Source organism: Carassius auratus, chromosome 13, assembly GCF_003368295.1.
Source record: "Carassius auratus strain Wakin chromosome 13, ASM336829v1, whole genome shotgun sequence".
Lineage (NCBI taxonomy): Eukaryota > Metazoa > Chordata > Actinopteri > Cypriniformes > Cyprinidae > Carassius > Carassius auratus.
Window position 1 is genome coordinate 13,814,868 of NC_039255.1, and position 20,231 is coordinate 13,835,098.

The following is a 20,231-nucleotide window of genomic DNA, read 5'->3' on the forward strand; positions in this document are numbered from 1 at the left end:
CCGGAGTGGATGTGTAAATTAATCCTAGGTGCTACCTCTAATAGAATTATCAACTCCTGATGTTGTGCACGCCATAAATCTTCTCCCCACTCGCTGTCTTCCTCTTGTTAGAAAGTGCAAGTGTCCAAGTGGCGTTTTGTGTTTATTTTCCCTTTCCTGTTCTGCGGAGGAAGTGTGAGCATTTTTCTTTGCAGGCAGGGGGTGATTGTACACTAGTGTTTGCTTTTCAACTGATTTTTATCTAATGTTGAATGTGTGTGTTTATTTGCTTCAACTGATGATGTGCCACATTGATGTTTCTTTCGTACGTGTACACAGTGAAGCAGGAATTTAACTCAACTAGATTTGCATTCACTGACATGACGTTCACATATTAATGTTCTTTAAAGCTGCAGTAGGTAACTTTTGTAGAAATATATTCTTTACATATTTGTTAAACCTGTCATGTCCTGACAGTAGAATATGAGACAGATAATCTGTGAAAAAATCAAGCTCCTCTGGCTCCTCCCAGTGGTCCTATTGCCATTTGCAGTTACGGACCGCTCCTGGTAAGAAAACAACCAATCAGAGCTGCGGTCCGTAACTTTGTTTGTGTTCAAAATGTAGAAAAATTTATATAATAAGCAAGTACACCATGAATCCATTTTCCAAACCGTGTTTTTAGCTTGTCCTGAATCACTAGGGTGCACCTATAATAAGTGTTTATATTCAGACTATTTTAGATTGCTTCGGGGGTACCGCGGCGGAGTAACCCAGTACATTTCTGATTCTTCATAGACATAAACAGAGAGAAGTAGTTCCGGCTACGATGTTCTTCCGCAAGACCTAAGCAGTTCTGTTTATTAACCGCTAGAGCGTCAAAAGTTCCCTACTGCAGCTTTAATAGCAGTGAATTACAAATAATGATTAAGTGGACTTGGACAAAACCTGCTTAATAATAGCCCCGCTTTTTGAGATCCACACAATTCTTCTACATTGCCGGCAGCCATATCACCCTGGAGCCCAAGACTGGTTGCCCACTGAAGCTAAGCAGGGCTGAGTCTGGTCAGTACCTGGATGGGAGACCTCCTGAGAAAACTAGGTTGCTGCTGGAAGAGGTGTCAGTGAGGCCAGCAGGGGGTGCTCACCCTGTGGTCTGTGTGGGTCCTGGCGCCCCAGTGAAGGGGACACTATACTGTCAACAAGCACCGTCCTTCGGAAGAGACATTAAACCGAGGCCCTTTCTCTCTGTGGTCATGAAAAATCCCAGGATGTCTTTCGAAAAGAGAAGAGGTGTGACCTCGGCATCCTGGCTCAATTCGCCCATTGGCCTCTGACCATCATGGCCTCCTAACAATCCCCATATCTGCTGATTGGCTTCATCACTCTGTCTCCTATCTAGCAGTAAGCTGGTGTGTGGTGGGTGTTCTGGAGCAATATGGCTGCCGTCGCATCATCCAGGTGGATGCTGCACACTGGTGGTGGATGAGGAGATACCCCTGACTATGTAAGCGCTTTGAGTGTCTATAAAAGTGCTATATAAATGTAAGGAATTATTATTATTAATAATTATTATTTATTGAAAATGCATGGCTGTTAGGGGAATGTCATAAACCCATTGGTGGTTGGGCATCTCGCTAGGTCTTTCATGCTCTAAGGTATATAATACCAGATCTCACCATCCTGTATCAAAGCCTCTGTCCCACATTTGCCTTTTAATCTTCATTGGATCTGCATAGGATGTTTGTATAGTCCTGACACAATTCTATGAAGCCTGCGGGCCACGGCAATCAGTCATGAAGATCTCCCTCTTGTTATTAGTGTGGGACCGCAGAGACTTTTGCCTTTTTATCAGATAAACAGGCCTGAGATCCATCTTATGCCCAAATGTGCCTATTCATCAGCCAGCACAGTTGCATACTTGCTCAAAGGGGCTCATTTGCAGTCAAGACAATTTATTTATCTTTTTGCAAATTCAGACATGTATAAACATGCTTTTCTATTTTATATACTCATTTGTTCAACACTGATGCAGCAAACGTTCTTCCGTCACAAAGCTCTTGAGAATGGTGCAAGTGGAGAAATCCTCATATTGAATGTGTGCATAGATTCTCACACAAAAATCAACGTGTCCCACTTGCACTAACCACTTTCAATTATAGATATCAAATCACAGCTGGCCCTCCAATCATGAGTGGAAGGATCCATCTTATTCACTGTATTCTCCTGCCATGCAACGGAGATCAGGAAAAGCTGAACGTAGGAGAAATACAGAGAGACATGCAGGTATATTTGACCTTGCATATGAAAGCAACATCTTAAACCATCAGCCTGTCTCCAGACTGCATGTTCTTCTGTTCCCTCCATGGATGGTCCACCCAAATTTAAATTTCACCCTCATTTTGTTCCAAACCTCTATGACCTTCTATCTTCTGTTACAAAGTCTGTGTTCTCCATACACAAAGCTGCTTGTGTGAGTTTTAGAAGCAGTGAATGATCAATGGTCTGTGTCGGTGGAATAGATCCCACAGTAGAGAAGAATATTCCATTGCTGATTCCATGTGCATTAACTCAGGAAAAGCCAGCACTTCCCCTCCACGTGAGATTCACAGGTCAAGGTAAGGCTCATATCTCGCCTGTCAGCTGAAGAATGGCAACAACAGGGGTGAAAGAAAATGCACACACAAATACAGATAGAAGCAGAGGTGCAGAACACTCTGTACCAGAAGATAAATGGATTGTTTTGATGCGCTTCCTCCCCTCTCCGTTTGGTCTTGGCCGTAGATTGTTGCTGTTCTGTTGGAGATACTTGTGCATAACAGATATACAAAGAGAGAAAGCATGTCTGTGAGTGACCTTTAGTGGTTTGGGTTCCATTGGGGGCAGATTAATTACTCTGTAGCATTAGCATGAAGGGCCCTGTGCTTGTCAGCTCGCAAATGTCACTTCATGAACTTCAGCCTCTCTGATTAGAAGTGAATGTACTTGCTTAATAAGAGATGCACTCTTTTTTTTTTTTTTTTGTGGAATGTTTTCCCTCCCATGGCCTCCGTTAACTTGTCCCTTCAATACTCTTGAATGGTGACTTAAATGGATAAAATTGCCTCTGTAGGGGATTGAAGGATACAGCTCTGCAAGATTTGCCATCGATGTGTGCAATGAGATGATTACTCAATCTCAATCTCAATGTACTCAAAAAACAGTGGCCAATTTGTAATTGGGACAGTGGAATATTGTGCAGTATTTAGTCTAGCATTTAATTTGATTAAGGATTGCAATTTTAAATTGTGAATTAAATCTAGGGAACTTGCAGCATTCTGTACTCTGTTTGGAGAGGATTTGTGAGCATACTCGCAGGACACTTTCTTCGAGCGCAGCTGATAGGATGAAGTAAAACTTAATGTAGGAGCCTTGAAACTCCTTTTTAAAGGGTTAGCTCACCCTCCTAAAAAGCAAATGGCTCTTAACTCACACTCATGTCATTTCAAACTCATTTGTTTATCTTTGAAACACAAATTAAGATATTTCTAATAAAATCCGAGAGATTCCTGTCCCTCCATTGATAGTCCATTGCACCACAACTTTGACCACTCAAAAAGTTCATAAACACATTGTCAAACTAATCCTTGTAGGGATGTAAAATATAGATGAATTCCATTATCCATTGTCGTTTAAATTAACGATCAATTAGTCTTACACCGTGTCTACAACAGACACATCACATTGGGTCATAACAACTACAGGCTGTCTACTCTGGACGCAATAAAAATGACTATTGCAGATCATTTGTACTTTCTGTCAGTATGTGATCAGTAGAACTAGGCATCAGTTTACTGTCGTAGCACCGCAAACAGTGTAGAGAGATTTTGTTTATAATTATTTGTATGGGTTTATATTAACTTGATGGATTATTAACGGAAGGCTATTTTCTTTTAAGGTGAACTGTCTCCTTTAAGGTTTAACTAGGGCTGTCAAATTAGAAATCAAACTTCAAACATTAGTTGAATTGAAATACAAATGGCACGTTTGATTGCGAAAACTGTGCTTTCGAATTGAAAGATGTTTGGAAAGCACTGATAGTACAGCTGTATTGAAATACTGAAAAAAATGCCAGTTAAAGGCATGCATTTACAGTGTTCTTAGAAAAATAGTTCTAACATTAAAAATGATCTAATCATCATTGCCTAGTCAATAAAGTTGCAATGTATTTTTGAATTTGCCTGCAGTATGCTTCCTGTATTCTTCAGTGAGAGTGATAAGCAGTCAACTGTAAATGCAAGCTCTTTCTGCCAAACTATCAGCTGAAACTTACTTTGATTAAACCTTATTGCTCACACCTACTTGTTTTTCTCTGCCAAAGTTTCTGTCTGTATCTCTTGAGATTGGTCAGGTGCAGGGGTATGTGAGAGAGAGAGGAGCTCTGGAGAGTCAGTGTAGAAATGCTGGACTCAGTCTTGTGTAACTCTTCTCTGCTGTGCTGATTTGCTACATATTGCACTGGTAAAATCCCATTATGATGGACTACTAATCCTCACCTGCTGGCAGACTGCTTACTATCACTCTCGCTTGCTCGGTCTCTGTCTTTTTCTTGCTCTCTTCCATTCTTGCAGTATCCCCAAGTGGGAGACTCTGGTTTACAACAGGATTATAAACACCATCCACTGTGAAATCCGTCAAGTGGAGTTGTTAGTGTTGCTGCTGGTGTGTTAATTGGCAGATCGATCACATGGGTAGTGGGAGGTGCAAACAAGATTGAAAGTGACAAATCTGAGAACTACAGAAAAACCTTGTGAGATATGTTTCTTTATCTAGAGCAGCAGATCTCATCTGTAAATATGACCATGGACTCCTCTTTCAGTGGTGTTTTTTTAACGTGTAAGAATGAAGTTACATGGAAAAAGGGTGTGCAATCCTGTGTGCATGCATAAATAGGTGCATAACATAAATGAATGATTTATAGCTGAAGCCAATAGCATTGCATTATTTATGTACAGTGTCGAGCAGCTGGTCGGCTCATCCGTCAGGATTGATGTTTGACATGCAGGGTTGGGATGCAAAAGCCCAAAGTATTGAGGCTCAGGGGGTTAAATGCCAAGGACCAGCGGCCCCCTGATCCCTCAAGTTCCTGCCCCAGAATTCCCCTCACTAGGAAATCTCATGCAGGCTCGAGCAATAGAGCGCTGCTCCTTTCCTGAAAATAAAGCTCCATGCATGAGGATCCAGAATGATGTGTTGGTGTTACCCTAGACTGAGTTTCACATTTCTGGTTCCTCATGGGGAAAATTACGATGACTCTGTACTCATAAAGATGATGAGCTTTTATATGCTGAATTTTCATCTAATTAATTTTGACCTGAATATATAAACTTTATTGTAAATGTTACAGCTTTCCTAAGCCCTGATCTCGGTGTTTATATGTGATATATTGTGCTTAAGAAGTCGTGTATTGTCTTTTTTCCAGTCGCTTGGTCCAAGGAATACAGGGCGAAGGCAGGGTGGGTAGATGTAGACCTGAACAGCAGGGGTTCAATTTGTGGAGCTTCGAGCTGCATCAGTAATGATCTCTCTCTCTCTCTCTCTCTCTCTCTCTCTCTCTCTCTCTCTCTCTCTCTGTCTGTGCAGGTTTTTGGCGCTGCTGATGGACTCCGTCCAGTAAGGTAAGCTGTAGATGCATCTGTAACCATGTGACTTCATGTGTTTGTTATCAGATTAACTGGATTTGCTTCGTATGATCTTAACCTTTAAATAAAATATTTAGAGGCTCAATTGCTTGAAATTAGTTTTGTAGACTAATATAAATTTTGTATATGCTAGGAATGCATTAAATATTGGTTATATAACTATATTGGGCTATGCTTAATTTTACGGATTATTTTTTTCCACGTTTCTTTGAGAAGAAAGCATTTATTTCAAATAGAAATCTTGTGTAACAATTTCTTTACTGTCACCTTTTATCATTGTAAAGCATCATTGCTAAGTTAAAGTAGAATGATAGGTGTTTGATTACATGCAATTATAAACACATACGGTCCCACTTTATATTAGGTGGCCTTAACTACTATGTACTTACATAAAAAAATAAGTACAATGTACTTATTGTGTTCATATCGTATTGTAAAACACTTTTGCTGCTATTGAGGTGGGATGGGGTAAGGTTAGGGAGAGGGTTGGAGGTATGGGCAAGTTTAAGGGTGGGTTAAGGTGTAAAGTATGGGTCAACTGTGTAATTATTAATGTAATTACAGAAATTTAATACATATGTAATTACATGACTGTATTTTTTAAATATAAGTACAATGTAAAAACATGTATGTACACAATAAGTACATTGTACTAAATTATTAATTAAAATGTAAGTACATAGTAGTTAAGGCCACTTAATATAAAGTGGGTCCACACATAATACCATTTTACGTTTAGAAAAATATATTTAACAAAAAAAATATATATATACCGGTATATCTTCTTTCCCCTATTCTAATTTTTTTTTTTACTTTTGCAATAATCTTGCTCACTTAAAGTTAAAAACTGTTAAATTTCATCTTTAACAAATCTCATAATTAATATTACATTTAATATTGAATGCAATGTTGTGATGCATAAATGTACTTGTATAATTTATTTTTATGATTATTTAAAGAATATCATTTTAATATTAACCATTTATTGGATATCAGTCTTAACATGAAAATTATCAACCACAATTTTTATTCTGGTGCATCCTTATTGAATGCGTTTCTTAAAGAAAAGAACAGGTTGTGACTATTTGGCACATTAATTCATTCAGAACTTGAGAGAGAACAGGTTTTGTCATTCCAACACTGATGACTTTGACTGCATTGAAAATAGAGATAGAAAAGCTCTTATATAATACAGGCATACAATGTAAAACAGACAGACAGTGAGCTATGGTAGTGGGAGGAGTAATCATAACAGTGGAACAGCCATTTATATCAAAGGAGCGCCATGGGATCCTTTGATACGTTCTTGCTAAAGCAGAATAAACTCTGGTCCCTTTGATACCTTCATGCAGTAGCAGCACAAACTCTTCCAATTGCTCCCAGGCTGAATAAACATCACATCTTCATTTTTTTGCCGCTTTGAGGTGGTTTCATTTGTTCAGGCAATGTCTTGTCTCTATAGTCAGAGTTGGAAGTCTCTGCATTATAGTAGAGGCACAGCATTCAGGTAGAGATTGTTTAAATTCCTTCTGTTTATATGTTGAAACTGTCGATGACCAAATTTCTCTCTTCAACCCCTCTCCACCTTTCCTCCTGTCCTTTCTCTTCTCATCCTCTTCCATCTACATCTGACACCGCTCTTGCCCTGCTGAGGATGTCTGCTGTCTCCATCTGCCAGTCTTATTTCTTTACAGGAGAGGATGTTATTGAAAAAGACATTTGTAAAGAAGGCCACATCGAATGTTTAGCTTATTACTTTTGGTCTACAAGCGCTCTCTCTTTTTCTCTCTAAAGTAGTTTCTAATGTGGCTGTGTAATTTATGGTAGGTTCGGGCAGAGCTGTTTAATGCCTCCTCTGCCCTCAGCAGCCTACTTGAGTGCCTGCAGAGATGCATCTGTGAGGAGCATCTAAATATGAAACAAATGAAATGCAGCCACAGGAAAAATAATGTCAGGACTGATGGTTAATGCGATTTACTCAGTCAGCAGACCTGTACGTTTCCTCCAACGGTCCCTCGCTCAGTCACTTGCTCGCTCGCCAATTGTGGGACAGGTCTTGTGTTTTAAACGTCATCCCAGATGGGTGGCGAGTGTGAGTGCAGGTTGAAGACTGCGGCTGGTAATTGCGGAGCTGCAAATATATTTCTGTAATATAAGCTAAAGTGCTTTTAATGTAGTTTGATCCACATGCTCACTCACAGGTTGAAGTGTGACCTGCTCTTCGTGGCGACTCTATCTTTTGTGTTTACCCAGGGCAGGGTCTCACCCCTCCCCTCTCCTTGTAGCCTCCAGCCCTATGCCTCTCACCTCAACCAGAAGCCATGGGTCATGTTCGCTCAAGAGCTCTGACTCTGTCGCACCAGATCAGCTGTCAGCGAATGAAGATCTTCCTCATGTCTTGGTCCTACATTCATGACCGTGTACTTCTATTGTCTACTTATGGCAGTGTGCTAATAAGCAAACCTCAAATGGGCTCCTTTCCCAGCAGGCTAATTTGTCCCAGCTTGCTAATGGCTTAACTGGATTAGCCGGATCCCCATGCGGGCTGATCAGAGTTCATAATGCTGATCACCTTCATTGATCCGATTGATCAGGCCTCTTGCTGAGAGTGCTGAAGAAAAAGCCACTGTGCTGTTTCTTTTCCTAACGTGTCCTAAGGGGATGCAGGCACAGAATGCTGCTTTGCACATATGGGCCACCTGAGGATACATGCGAGGAATTGGGGTGAATGAAGGGGAAAGGAGCGAAACTGAAGGCTGGATTGAGACAGATGGAGTGAAACTGAACCTGAGACTGTCTGGTTATTGATGGGCACTTCCTGTCATCAGTATTGGTCTCTTGTCGTCTTTAACCAACATACGGCCCAGTTACTAATCAACTGAGATGAACTGCAAGCACACAATCAGTCCCCCATTGACCGGGCAATCGCTCGTGAAATTTGTTTTCAAAAAATATAAATACGCTAATCAGTGAATCTTGTAGAAGACAGCTGTTTGGGTTCTACATTTCGGATTCTGCCATCGTTCTTGCTTTTTCAAAGTTTACTTAAAGTCCTTTCTAGATTCTCTGCTAATTTTGCCAATGAAGTGAGTTTTTTAGGAGCTGGGATACAATCCAAATGAGACCTTTTCCCCCTCAATGTGTTTTAATTTTTTTCATCCCAACACCATTCTAAAATATGAAACTTGCTCTCTTTGATGAGGCACTTGGCGATTAAATTTCCTGTCTGTCCTGATTGATTAATTGGTGTTGTTAAATAGCTCCTTTGGTAATTGCTTTTCTGTATTGCTTCCAAGCTAAAGCAGTCTTTCGTGGTCCCTTACGGCCAGAGCAGCTCTATCTTTTCTGTTTGGTGTGGTTATTAGCGTGCCGTGTTACATCACTGGGACTGTGCCAGAGCTGACATCACTCAGCTGTGCCCTAATGGAAAAGGTTGGCTCTGTTTATTTTGTTTAAGTGCAGGTCAGAGCACAGTGTAGTTTTGACAAGTTGGATGCCTGCCTCCATTCAGTCATGGAAAGAAGGGACTATTCTAGTGCTTTGGCTTCTCAATCCCGTTGTATTTAAGCAGGTGGTGTCTATTTCGTTGATCAACCTTTCACTCCGTGTTATGGCTGGCTATCCTTTTGTAGATATTGGACAGAAGGAAAGCTGGGTTAGGTCAGACTGGGTTCACACAAGTGACAGATTATATTGATCAAGTCACTCATTCAGGGCCTCTTTGTTTGCTTTGTCAGTATTATAGTATACCCATACAGCTTAAGTTAAATATACTTTTATATACTTATTATATAAATAGCAATAATTAATAAATCAATATTATCTATAAAAGTCATACTCACAGCATAATGGTGTGACCCATGATCACTGATTAAAATATGTTCAACTGTGAGAAACATCTAAATAATTCAATTTAATTCTCTCTCTCTCTCTCTCTCTCTATATATATATATATATATATGTATATATATATATATATATATATATATATATATATATATATATATATATATATATATACAGTATTTATGTGTGTTTGTGTATATATATATATATATATATATATATATATATGTGTGTGTGTGTGTGTGTGTATATATATATATATATATATATATATATATATATATATATATATATATATATGTGTGTGTGTGTGTGTGTGTGTGTGTGTGTGTTTTTGTGTATATATGTATATGAATATTTGTGTGTGTAACAATACACTAGGCATTGTTGCACACAGGTAACTATTGCCATGTTCATGGGGAATATTGAAAAAAGCTACTTTGTACTCTTCCCTGGTTAGACTTTTACATAAAATCAGAACATCCGAATAAAGAAACAGACACAATAATCACAAGAAACAATATAAATTAAAACTTAAAAAAAGCTTGGAGTCTACAGTGACACCTAAATATTTAAATTAACTCACTTCCTTGATTTCCTTTTGGTCAATTTGGGAAAGCATTCAGTGCTTTGCTCTTTAATGAAAAAAACATTGAAACCGTTTTATTATAATTTGGGGGGGAAACTCGGAAACACTGACCAGTCGCCTGGTTAACAATTCTGCAGCCAGATAAGAAGTTTCTTCTTTTACATAAATAATTTGTCATCTGCGTATATTTGACAACCAACCTTCTTGCAATTTTCAGGTAAATAATTTGTATATAAACAAATAGCAAAGAACCCAATATTAAACCTTGTGGTACACCTAGTTTTGACTTCACACTACAAATTTGAACACAGGTATGAGTTGAACCAGTTTAGAGCTTGTTAAGAAAAGTTCATTTGTTTCCTTTTATTTATGAATAGTTCATGATTCACAGTATCAAAAGATTTTAAAATCTAAAAATACTTCTCCCACTACTTTTCATTATCCAAATGACTTTTCATGGCATCTATAGAATGATATATCCATTTCTGTTGAATACCTGGACAAAATCTAAATCCCTTAGAATTTAAAATATTTTTTTCTGATGGAAATGGAAACTTTCAACAAATTCCATCACACCCTTTTGCCATAAGTCACACGCTCATATACACCCGCTCCCTGCCCCGCACATGCCCGTAATCCTGCCATAATGAGTGTGTGCCCCCGCCTGCTGAGGTTCTGTCTCATTAGCTTTGTACTAATGGAGCCATACAAGTCTGGCCACTCCGACTTCTCCAGCACCAGGCTAACGTAACCCATCATGATGGCTATTGCCTGACAGACAGCTGGCCGGCTGAGCTGAAGTGAGACCTCATCACCAGGGTGAATTAATATCGCTTTCACTGCTGCTGTCATTACTGGTGACTGTGCACGAGGGGGTGATTTGTTACTTGGCTTGCTTGAGAATTAAGAGCAGCGATGAAGAAAGAATGAGAGGGAAGAAAAGGAAGTCATCTGAAACAAGGCCTCTAGGGTTGCTATAGTGCAGATGGCCTTGTCAGAGAAGAAACTATCATTCCTCTCTTTCTCTCTCTCCCGCTTTCTCACTCTGTGGGGTTGAGGCTGGACATTTGTTAGTGTTGCCCACTGCCCTGCTCTCCCTCAGCTATCACCACAGAGTCAGGAAGAGGCTGTTGGCAAAGCCCAGACATTGGGTGTGAGTGGAATCTGTCTTAGTTAGTTTGTGTGTGTACGTGCATGCCCGAGTTCTGGAGTTAGTTTGTGTGGAAAATTGAATTTTTTTGCATGCAGCAGACCTGAGGAAAGACAACATTTTGAACTTGCTTTTTAAATTGTCTTAGTCTCTGGCAGTGCCTGTATGTTAAAAGTAGGAAAATCAGGGAGCGATCGCATGTGTGCATGTTTGTGTGTGAGCGAGGAGCGCACAGTGTTGTTTATTGCATGCTGCTGAAAAGCTAATGGTGTTTTTCCATTACCAGTACCAGTTCAACTCGCCTCATCTCGGTTCAGCACGCTTTTCGCTCCGTTTTCCATTGCAGATAGTACCTCCACAATAGTACCTGGTCATCATAGTGACGCCGCAGGAAACTGCCTTGACGACACTAAGCGAAACACACCTGCTACCCACACACACAGGACAATGGAGGAAATCGAGTGTATGCTGTTTTTTAGGGCTGCTCCGATCACGATCGGCCGATCGTTATGCACATCTTGTCAGTAAAGCCGGTTCTCTAATCAGCGGTAAATTCCCTCAGGTGCGTGATTTCACATAGAGCAGCTGTTACTACACAGAGCCGTTGTTAACTGAGAAGATGCGCAAATAAACGCTGAAAATGAAGTGGATTTGCATCAGGTTTACATTCACAACATGAATATTACAAGACAACTTCAGTGTGCCAGCTGGCCACTGCTACACCTTTCAAACAGGTTATAAGTAACTCAGGTTTGCACAACTCCTCGTTTTATTTTTTTTTGCCTAACTTTGTCTTTCAAATGGAGTCGTTCACCAACACATGAAAATGTACCGTATTTTCCGGACTATAAGACACTTTTTCATAGTTTGGCTGGTCCTGCGACATATAATCAGATGTGACTTATTTATCAAAATTAATTTGACATGAACCAAGAGAAATGAACAAAGAGAAAAGAACCAAGAGAAAACATTACCGTCTACGCTTTGTGTAAACTGTATAATTGTTGGCATCCATGTTTTTTTTTTTTTTTTTAATGAAATTAATTCCTCTTTTTCAGTAAAGATACATCAAACCGATCAAAAATAACAGTAAATACATTTATAATGTTATAATCTATAAAATATTTATATTACTAATAAAAGCTGTTCTTTTAAAATTTCTATTGATCAAAGAATCCTGAAAACGTGTATCAAAGGTTCCACAAAATTAAGCACTGAAACTCTTTTCAACATCAATAATAAGGAATGTTGTTGAGCAGCAAATTACCATTTTGGAATGATTTCTGAAGCATCATGTGACACTTAAGACTTCGGCAATGTCAGCTGAAAATTCATAGGAGTAAATTACTTTTCAAAATATATTAAAATAGAAAAAAACACTTTTTCAAAAAAATTTAAAAATCTTAGCGACCCTAAATATTTGAACAGTAGTATAGATAAATGTTGTGTGCCACAAGTCGAACTCATCCATCTTTACACATTTCAGTGTTTGTACTTAAGGTACAAAAGGCACATAATGTGCAAGCTCTTACAGCTTGCCTTGGACTCCAGCAGGCACACAGTGACGATGGGAACTGTGGAGTCGTTTATAGACAGGCCAACGGTCATTGACTTTTCCCCTCAAACGGAGTAACTTGATCTGATCCTAAAATGTGAATCTAAAGCCATCGCAATTTGAAGCAGTGTTTTTTCCATTGGCTCAACTTAACACCAACACAACTCCATATTTCTACCAGCTTTACAATTGTAACTTTACACCACACACAGCTGTACCTTACCTTGTCACTCCAGCAGCTGCTCTCAGCGGAGGTAACCAAACACCAGTGCACCCCCTCTCCTCTCCTCCACATCAAGCTCAGAGGGAATTTCAGCAGTGCCTCAGTCTAATATGAGTTCAGTCTTTGGTGTTTATGCTCCGTAGACTGATGATTTTTGCTTTGGTGTAGATTAGGAGTTATTAAACGGAACGGCATGTCTTACAGCAGATGCCTGCCATAGGCATTACACAAAGATGTGATTGCAAAACAGCTCAATGTTAAGTTTTCTGCTCTTTTTCAGTGTGCAGGGGTCCTAACAGATGGCCGTTCTGACTTCTGATCAGTCTAAAGTTTAGCAGGAATTATACGGCCACTTGCTGCACTTCCTTGTTGGCTTTCCCTCACTCCTTTACTTTGTGTGAGCAGCATATGGAGCACGTAGACAGCAAGAGCGAAACGGAGTGGATATGTGAGGTTGAATGATCGCTTGGCTGTGCTGGAAAGCCGAGGGTCGTCTGTAATGAGTGCCTGCAGCTTAATCGAATACAGGAATGTTCAGGATCTGTTTCCACCAGAAGGATGAGCAAAGTAATAAAGCAGCCGGAGAATGAGAGAGGCAAAATGCATGTGAGAACGGAGAGAAAAAGAAGGTGGTAATAGAAAGAGGAGAAACCCAGAGGGAGTGAAAATAGGAGAGGGTGCAGGAAGTGTCAGCGCTTCTCTGGGGAGTAGGAAGAATGGAGACGGGACAGATTAGAGGAAAGATAAATGGAGGAAAGCTATCTGAGATGTTTCCTGCATTTAGCCGTCTTACCAGGGCTTTGTTGCAGGGTGTAAACACAGCAATGATAATAGCTTCGGGCTTGCAACTAGAGAGGGACGAAGCCCAGTCCATGCTGACAGGGATAATGTCTGCAAGCTGCTAAATGTTTCTCATGCCTTGTTCCTCAAGCATTATAGTTTGGTAGAAGATGCTATCATAAACCGGGTCATATCAAGTCAGGTGCACATATGCGGTCAGAAAGTAATTTTCACTCAAAGAATCCCACACAGATGGAAAGTAATCTGACTTTTGTGAGTCATTAATAAGAACCAGCTTATAAAGATAGTTTAAGAAATGAAATCTAACTTTGTATTTGTTTTTGTTATGTGTTAATTACATGCAATAAACCTAAACCAAATCCTAATGGAATAGTAAGTACATGTAATTATGCATAATGTATTACTATAGTACATACTTACAGTGTGTAACAAGGGCACTGTAAAATATAATGTATTGCCTTTGTTTTATTTTGTACTATGTATTTCTCATCACATTCATTTCAGACCGCCAGCTCACATTTCTTTCGCAGTGGAACTGCAGATTCAGCAGCAGCGTAAAGCGGTGCAGGAAATACTGTCATTTTTGTGAAGCATTCAAGCTGCATATATCAAATAATGAAGACCTTCAAGAACAGCTAACAAATCCCGAACAGCATAAATCAGCATTCTGTTGCAGTCATTTGTACAATGAAACATTTGTGAACCTTACAAAGAATCAACCTTTTGTGAACCTTACTCCCATCCGTGATGCTCCAAGTGCGGAGAGACCATGCACAGAGTGATTGTGCCTTTGTTTGTGCTGGTGGTCATGCTCTCTGATGTGGTCTGTGTGTCCTTGTTAGCAGTAGACATGCTGTGACAATATAGCAGCCTGTCTGCCTGTCTATTCATCTTCCTGTCTGACTGTCTGTGTCACCATATCCACCCCCTGAGAGTCTGCCGTTTTCGGTTTTCTCCCATTCAGTGTCGTGAGACCCCAGCTTCCATTGCTACATTTAACATGTGCCTCAAGGGCCATTTCTAATAACATATATTTGATTTAGACAAAAACCCTATTCGGACGGGACTAGTTTTACAGGGGGTCGTTAGAGAAATCTGCGTTTCACAGACGTACTTGGTGATTTTAATCCCGTCCGAATCTGCCACGTCTGTGTTTTTCTCACACAACCTCTGTGATAATTCCAGAGCAAATTACCTACCGTTTTTCAGCAAACTCAGTGATCCTCTGAGAAAACTAATCCTGTCCGAATGCGAATGTCTGTGATTGCCGGTGATATTTCATTTCACAACGCGTTTCCTTGTGTGTTTTGGCCAACGTGAATTACCGTAGATGTTCTTACCGCGCGGATGTTTGATATATTTGCTTAGCGGCAAATAAATAATAATAAAAAAATAATACAAATAATAAAATCAAGAGCAAGATCGCGTAAACTGTTAATACCGGCTTTTGTAATATCAGCATCGGGTAAGATTACTCACGTTCATTTATGTACTCAGTTACATAATGTTTTAATTACATTTAAATTAAAAAAAGGGGGAAAAAAAGGAAAACAAGTTAAACTAAAGGAGCCACACATTAACATGGTTTTGCTATACTAGCCATTTAGTATTTATTGTGTAATAATACTAATGGCAATCATTCTGAATGAATGCAATGCACGCATACAGAGCGCGTGATGTCTGTGACGCCCAGATGCACAAATCAGACCCTCCCACCTCTGTAATAAACACAGAGATGTTAGTCCCGTCCGAATTGGTACATGAAAATCACAGACGTCAGGTGGTAAGAATCGAAACTCAAACGTAGTTTAGAAAACTAGTCCCGTCCGAATAGTGCTAAAGTGTATACTACAAGTCAGAAGTTCAGTGCCCTGCCCACATTTAAGACTGAAAGTATTGTATTTTCTGTTACATTGTCAGTTTCATGGGCTGTAATTCACTCAACTAATCTTCTTGATGTCATCTTGGAAAAGCTTGTGGTCATTTGTTGCTCTGATTTGCACAGGAGGAGGAAGAGGTGAAAAATATGGTTGAGGCAATTTTTGGTAGGCTCGGGTCACTGCTTTACTGGCCAGCCATTCTCTAGAGGTTTTTAAGCAAGTTGGCTTACATCTATGGCTTTGGTTGCAGACACTTACAGGCCTTCTGTCTTGTGTACGTTGTGCTTTAGGGTGTGTTGTTGTAGTTCCAGAAAATACAGGGTTATATGATCTTATTTGATATCTATTTCTTTAGTGTTATTGTTTTTGAAACCCTGACATCTCTCCTTCATTTGATCTCTTTCTCTCTAGCTCTCTCGCCTGCAGGCTGATGATCGTCATCGGGATCTGCAGGTTGTTTTATTGGCGATGACAGTGGTTCTTTGTGCTGTGGAGCTGGTGAAAGATAAGCTGCAGCTGAGAGAGCAGAGCAGGGATGTATAAGGACAGTAAGAGAGTTACGGTGGGAGAGCTTGTATTGTTGATTTGTGCTCAAAGAGCTTTGGAGGGCAAATTGAGAAATAGAAACAAAGTTTAACAAAGACTAAGTGATTAGTGAGGTCTAGAAATGTTTTGAAAAACTATTGCTATTGTGCACAAAATGTTTGTTATTGCACAGTAATACCCTCTCTCAGAAGCTTTGTAGCATTTTATTATTATTATTGATTTATTTTTTTCAGGAAATAAGTTGCACTGGGTCAAAATCACATTGGTGAAAGAAAAAAGTCGCATTGGTAAGCATCTATAAACATGTATTTTAGTTCCACTCACCCCATAACAAATCTTTTAAATGTCATGGTATTTAGAACAGAACATGAATGGAAAAAATAAGTATAAAACAAACGAATTATAGTGGCGTTCATTATAAACAACTATTATTATAAACACCAAGCCTAAAGACATTTATTTGTAAAAACATAGATGCAAATAAAATCAGGCAAACCCAAATGTGTGGACATTGCACTATATAAGCCACATTTCGAAATCTGAATCTCAGCGCATTTCAAATTATAAAAAACTATTTCCTATCTTCCAGAAAATATGATAGCTAAATGATTTAATGTTGCAATTTTAAAAGCTGGTCAAAGGAGAACATTTTTAGTTCAAGACAAGTAACTTTATTTTTTTCATTCATTGAAATGTATTTACTCGTATATGTTAATTTAGTTTTCATGTTATTGTTTTTGTTTTGAAATCTGTTGTTATCTTCTGTTTGTGGTTCTTAATGCATGTTCAGCACAAAACGTTTTTTGGAAATCGTGAAGAAACATTTGTAGTAATAGTATTTCCATGTAATACTACTACTACAAATAATAACAATAATAATTACTTTTAATAATAGTACTGAATGTTATATTCTTTTGTCCTCGAAACATTGACCACTGGAACACATTCTGTGTGGATGCACTCAAAGGAACGCATCCGATCTGGGAACCTGAAGCTAGCCAAATAATTCAGGGCTTCTGTAATATTAACTAGCCGTACCCACAACCCAAGTCTGTTTTGAAACCGTAGTTTGCACATCCATAATATTGAGTGTCCTTGCATGTTGAACTACAAACTGTACACGTGCTCATGACTGATAGCGGCTGACAGTGAGAGACTGATTGTGTTAGATGTGAATGGTGGTGTTTGTAGGGATTTGGTGAGTTCTGAATCTGCTGCCAAGTGCCACTGAGACAACAAAGCAGATGGAGAGGGGAAGATGCTCTGTTAGAGTCGTTAACCACAGGCCAAAGCAGGACACGCCTGTGTGTGTGTTTGTGTGTGTGCATGCGTGCCTGGCATTTTTTAGGTGGCTGATCAAGACAGAAGGTGCATGTTGCAGTTTCGCTCTCCTGTGTTCACAGCAACGGATCCTCATCTGTCTTTAAGCTTCGCTCTCATTCTCTCCTTTAATGAGACCTCTTTCTCTTCTCCACTGCAGAAGCAGAGATGCTATAATTACTGGCCTTTGTGAAGGAGAGCAGTTCAACAACAATCAGTTTTGTACCATTTAAGAGGCAGGATGTTGATTTGGGTGACCACGGGGGGGCTCAGACTTGCTTTCGGAGGTCTACTTTCCCCGCAGATCTTGGATCTAACTCTAATCAAATTCACCTGAACTAGCTAATCAAGGTCTTTGGGTTCACTTAAAAATTACGAACAGGTGCTCGCAGCAGGACCGGATCTTCAGGAGCAGGACAGATCACTGCTGTCTTGGCTGAAACCGAAGGCACCTGCCTTGCTGCCTAGGAAACCGAAATGGTTTCATAACTGCTTTCATAGTTTGACTGTTTTGTGTGATAATTTAGTGAAAAAATATATATAAAATAAGTTTTTTGCTTTCGTTTGCTTCGTCAAATGCCATGTCTGTTTGTTTTTAACTAACAACTCAACTGTACAGACAGTTTGATATTATTAACACTTTTTTTACTATTTTAATATCCAAAATCTATCTTTATCTGTCTATCTATCTATTTATACTATAGATAGACAGAGAGATAAATAGTAAAAGTCTGTTCTTTATATACACATTTTTTATTAGATGACAAATTTCCCCAAAAAACATACAAGTAGCTGTAATGGAATTATAATAGATTATTTACTTAACTTTGTATTAAAAACATCACAGTTATATTAACAAGTACATTGGATTTGAAAAAAAAAAAAAAGGTTCATATTTTATTTTTCTATTATGTCACATGTGGAGTAAAAATACAGCAGCTGGTGTATCGGAATATCGTAGTTTACAGAATGTAAGCTTGGGATTCAGCCATGCCTCGATGCCTCACAGCCTCTTTGTACTGGCTGTAGACTTTTTCAGGTTTTGGACACAAGCCAAGGGTTTGTGCAAAGTACCGCAGCCGTCGTTAATAAGTCTCTGTCTGTTAGCCGTGTGCCGTCTCGGAGCGATGCCGCTATCAGCAGCAGCATTGACTTATCTCAGTCTCATTTGAAACACTGTCACTTGTCATTCTAAGAGTAATGGCAGTACTATAATGAGAGAGGGTGTTCGCCTCTCAATCAATTCGACCTTAATTAATGTTAATGCAACGCCCAAAAGCCCCCGCAGCTCTCTTCATCTCTGCCAGCTCCTCCTCTCCCCCTTTTCTCTGTGGTCATAAGGCAATCGAGACAACATCTTCATCACTTCTGCACTCGTACATTATATAACAATAGATATTTGTGTAGTCTCGCTGGTATCCTGGCCACTGTTGTAGTTATGGCTCACAGCACCACAATGGCCAATTAATGTTCCCTGACACAGAGCATTTGCCCCTTGAATTATGGGAATGGTGTGGAAACCAATCACAACTCCTTCCCTATTTTCTTTTTGTTGCTACAGTTGGCCTTTAATGTGTGTGATAGGTTTTGGGCGAAAGCCGCGCCTCACATCACATAACACGGTTTACAATCGTATAACAATATATTGTAATTGATTTTCCTCACAGTATTGTTTGTGGCCAAACAGATTTTTCGTCATTCCCCCAGTCTTCAGTGTCACATGATCCTTCAGAAATCCTTCTAATATACTGATGTAGTACTCAAGAAGTGTTTCTGGTTATTATAAATTTTGAATAAAATGTTTCAAATGCATTTAAAACAGAAATCTTAGTATTAAAAACAAAGGCTAATGCTTTCACACCTGAAACTTGTTATATTGGAATAAAATGGCTTTTTTTTTTTTTTTCATCTTTACCCATAAATATACTAAATCCATTGTTTACACGTGGGACGGATGTTTGTCTTTCGTCTGCATTGCTACCATTCACACATCAGCACCAGCATGCTGTTAAAATGTTATAGCCGCAAATATTGTTAGTAAAAGAGTCTCTAACTCCTGCAGTAATCTGCTCAAATGGAAAAAAGTTCTATCGTTTTGTTGTCTGTACAGTTTGACAACAGTTTCTTCCCACAACATATGTACCTTGTATAATCATGATCTCTCGTCGCAGGCTTTTTTGTCAGAACTTTGTGATTTGGCTGAAGCTCATTGACAGCAGCAGACTAACTATATCAGACCTTCCTAACTTAGTATGTGCTTAAACCACTGAAAAACAGATCATTTTCACATATAACCTCTAGATAGAGATAATATGATCTTATATGGAAATTTATATAAGACCCATGAATGAAAATGGTGATATTGCCATAAGGTGAAAAAAAAGAAATCCATCTCAACTGTTGAGCCTCATTTGAGTGACTGCCTCAGAGAGGGAGAGAAAGAGGAATATCTTAAATGATGTCAGATCTGTACATAATCAGCTTCCGTTCCTGTCTCTCTCTTTCGCTCTCTATCTCTCTATATCTGCTGCTTCCTCCTTCAGTGTCACAGTTTGAATTATCTCCCTTTTCGGGAACATCTCAATGTGTTTGGCTGTGAATGGCAAACACTCAATCACTGTTCTGTTTCCTTCCTCTCCTGGTCTCTAAAGTAATAGGATT

At 39.2% G+C, this 20,231-nt stretch overlaps 1 protein-coding gene across 5 annotated transcripts in view; it reads left to right on the forward strand.

The window, feature by feature from the left end:
- The window catches only part of LOC113112730 (bifunctional heparan sulfate N-deacetylase/N-sulfotransferase 2-like), a 108,037-nt gene that overhangs the window by 38,233 nt on the left and 49,573 nt on the right, over nt 1–20,231 (forward strand). For 3 of the 5 annotated variants that reach the window (XR_003293471.1, XM_026278518.1, XM_026278521.1), the window contains exon 3: nt 5,602–5,636. The gene's annotated coding sequence lies outside the window, so the exon portion shown is untranslated. Of the gene's footprint in view, nt 1–5,440; nt 5,475–5,601; nt 5,637–16,201; nt 16,267–16,483; nt 16,538–20,231 lie in introns of those variants that run through there. The other 2 variants (XM_026278519.1, XM_026278520.1) reach the window with 2 other exon arrangements.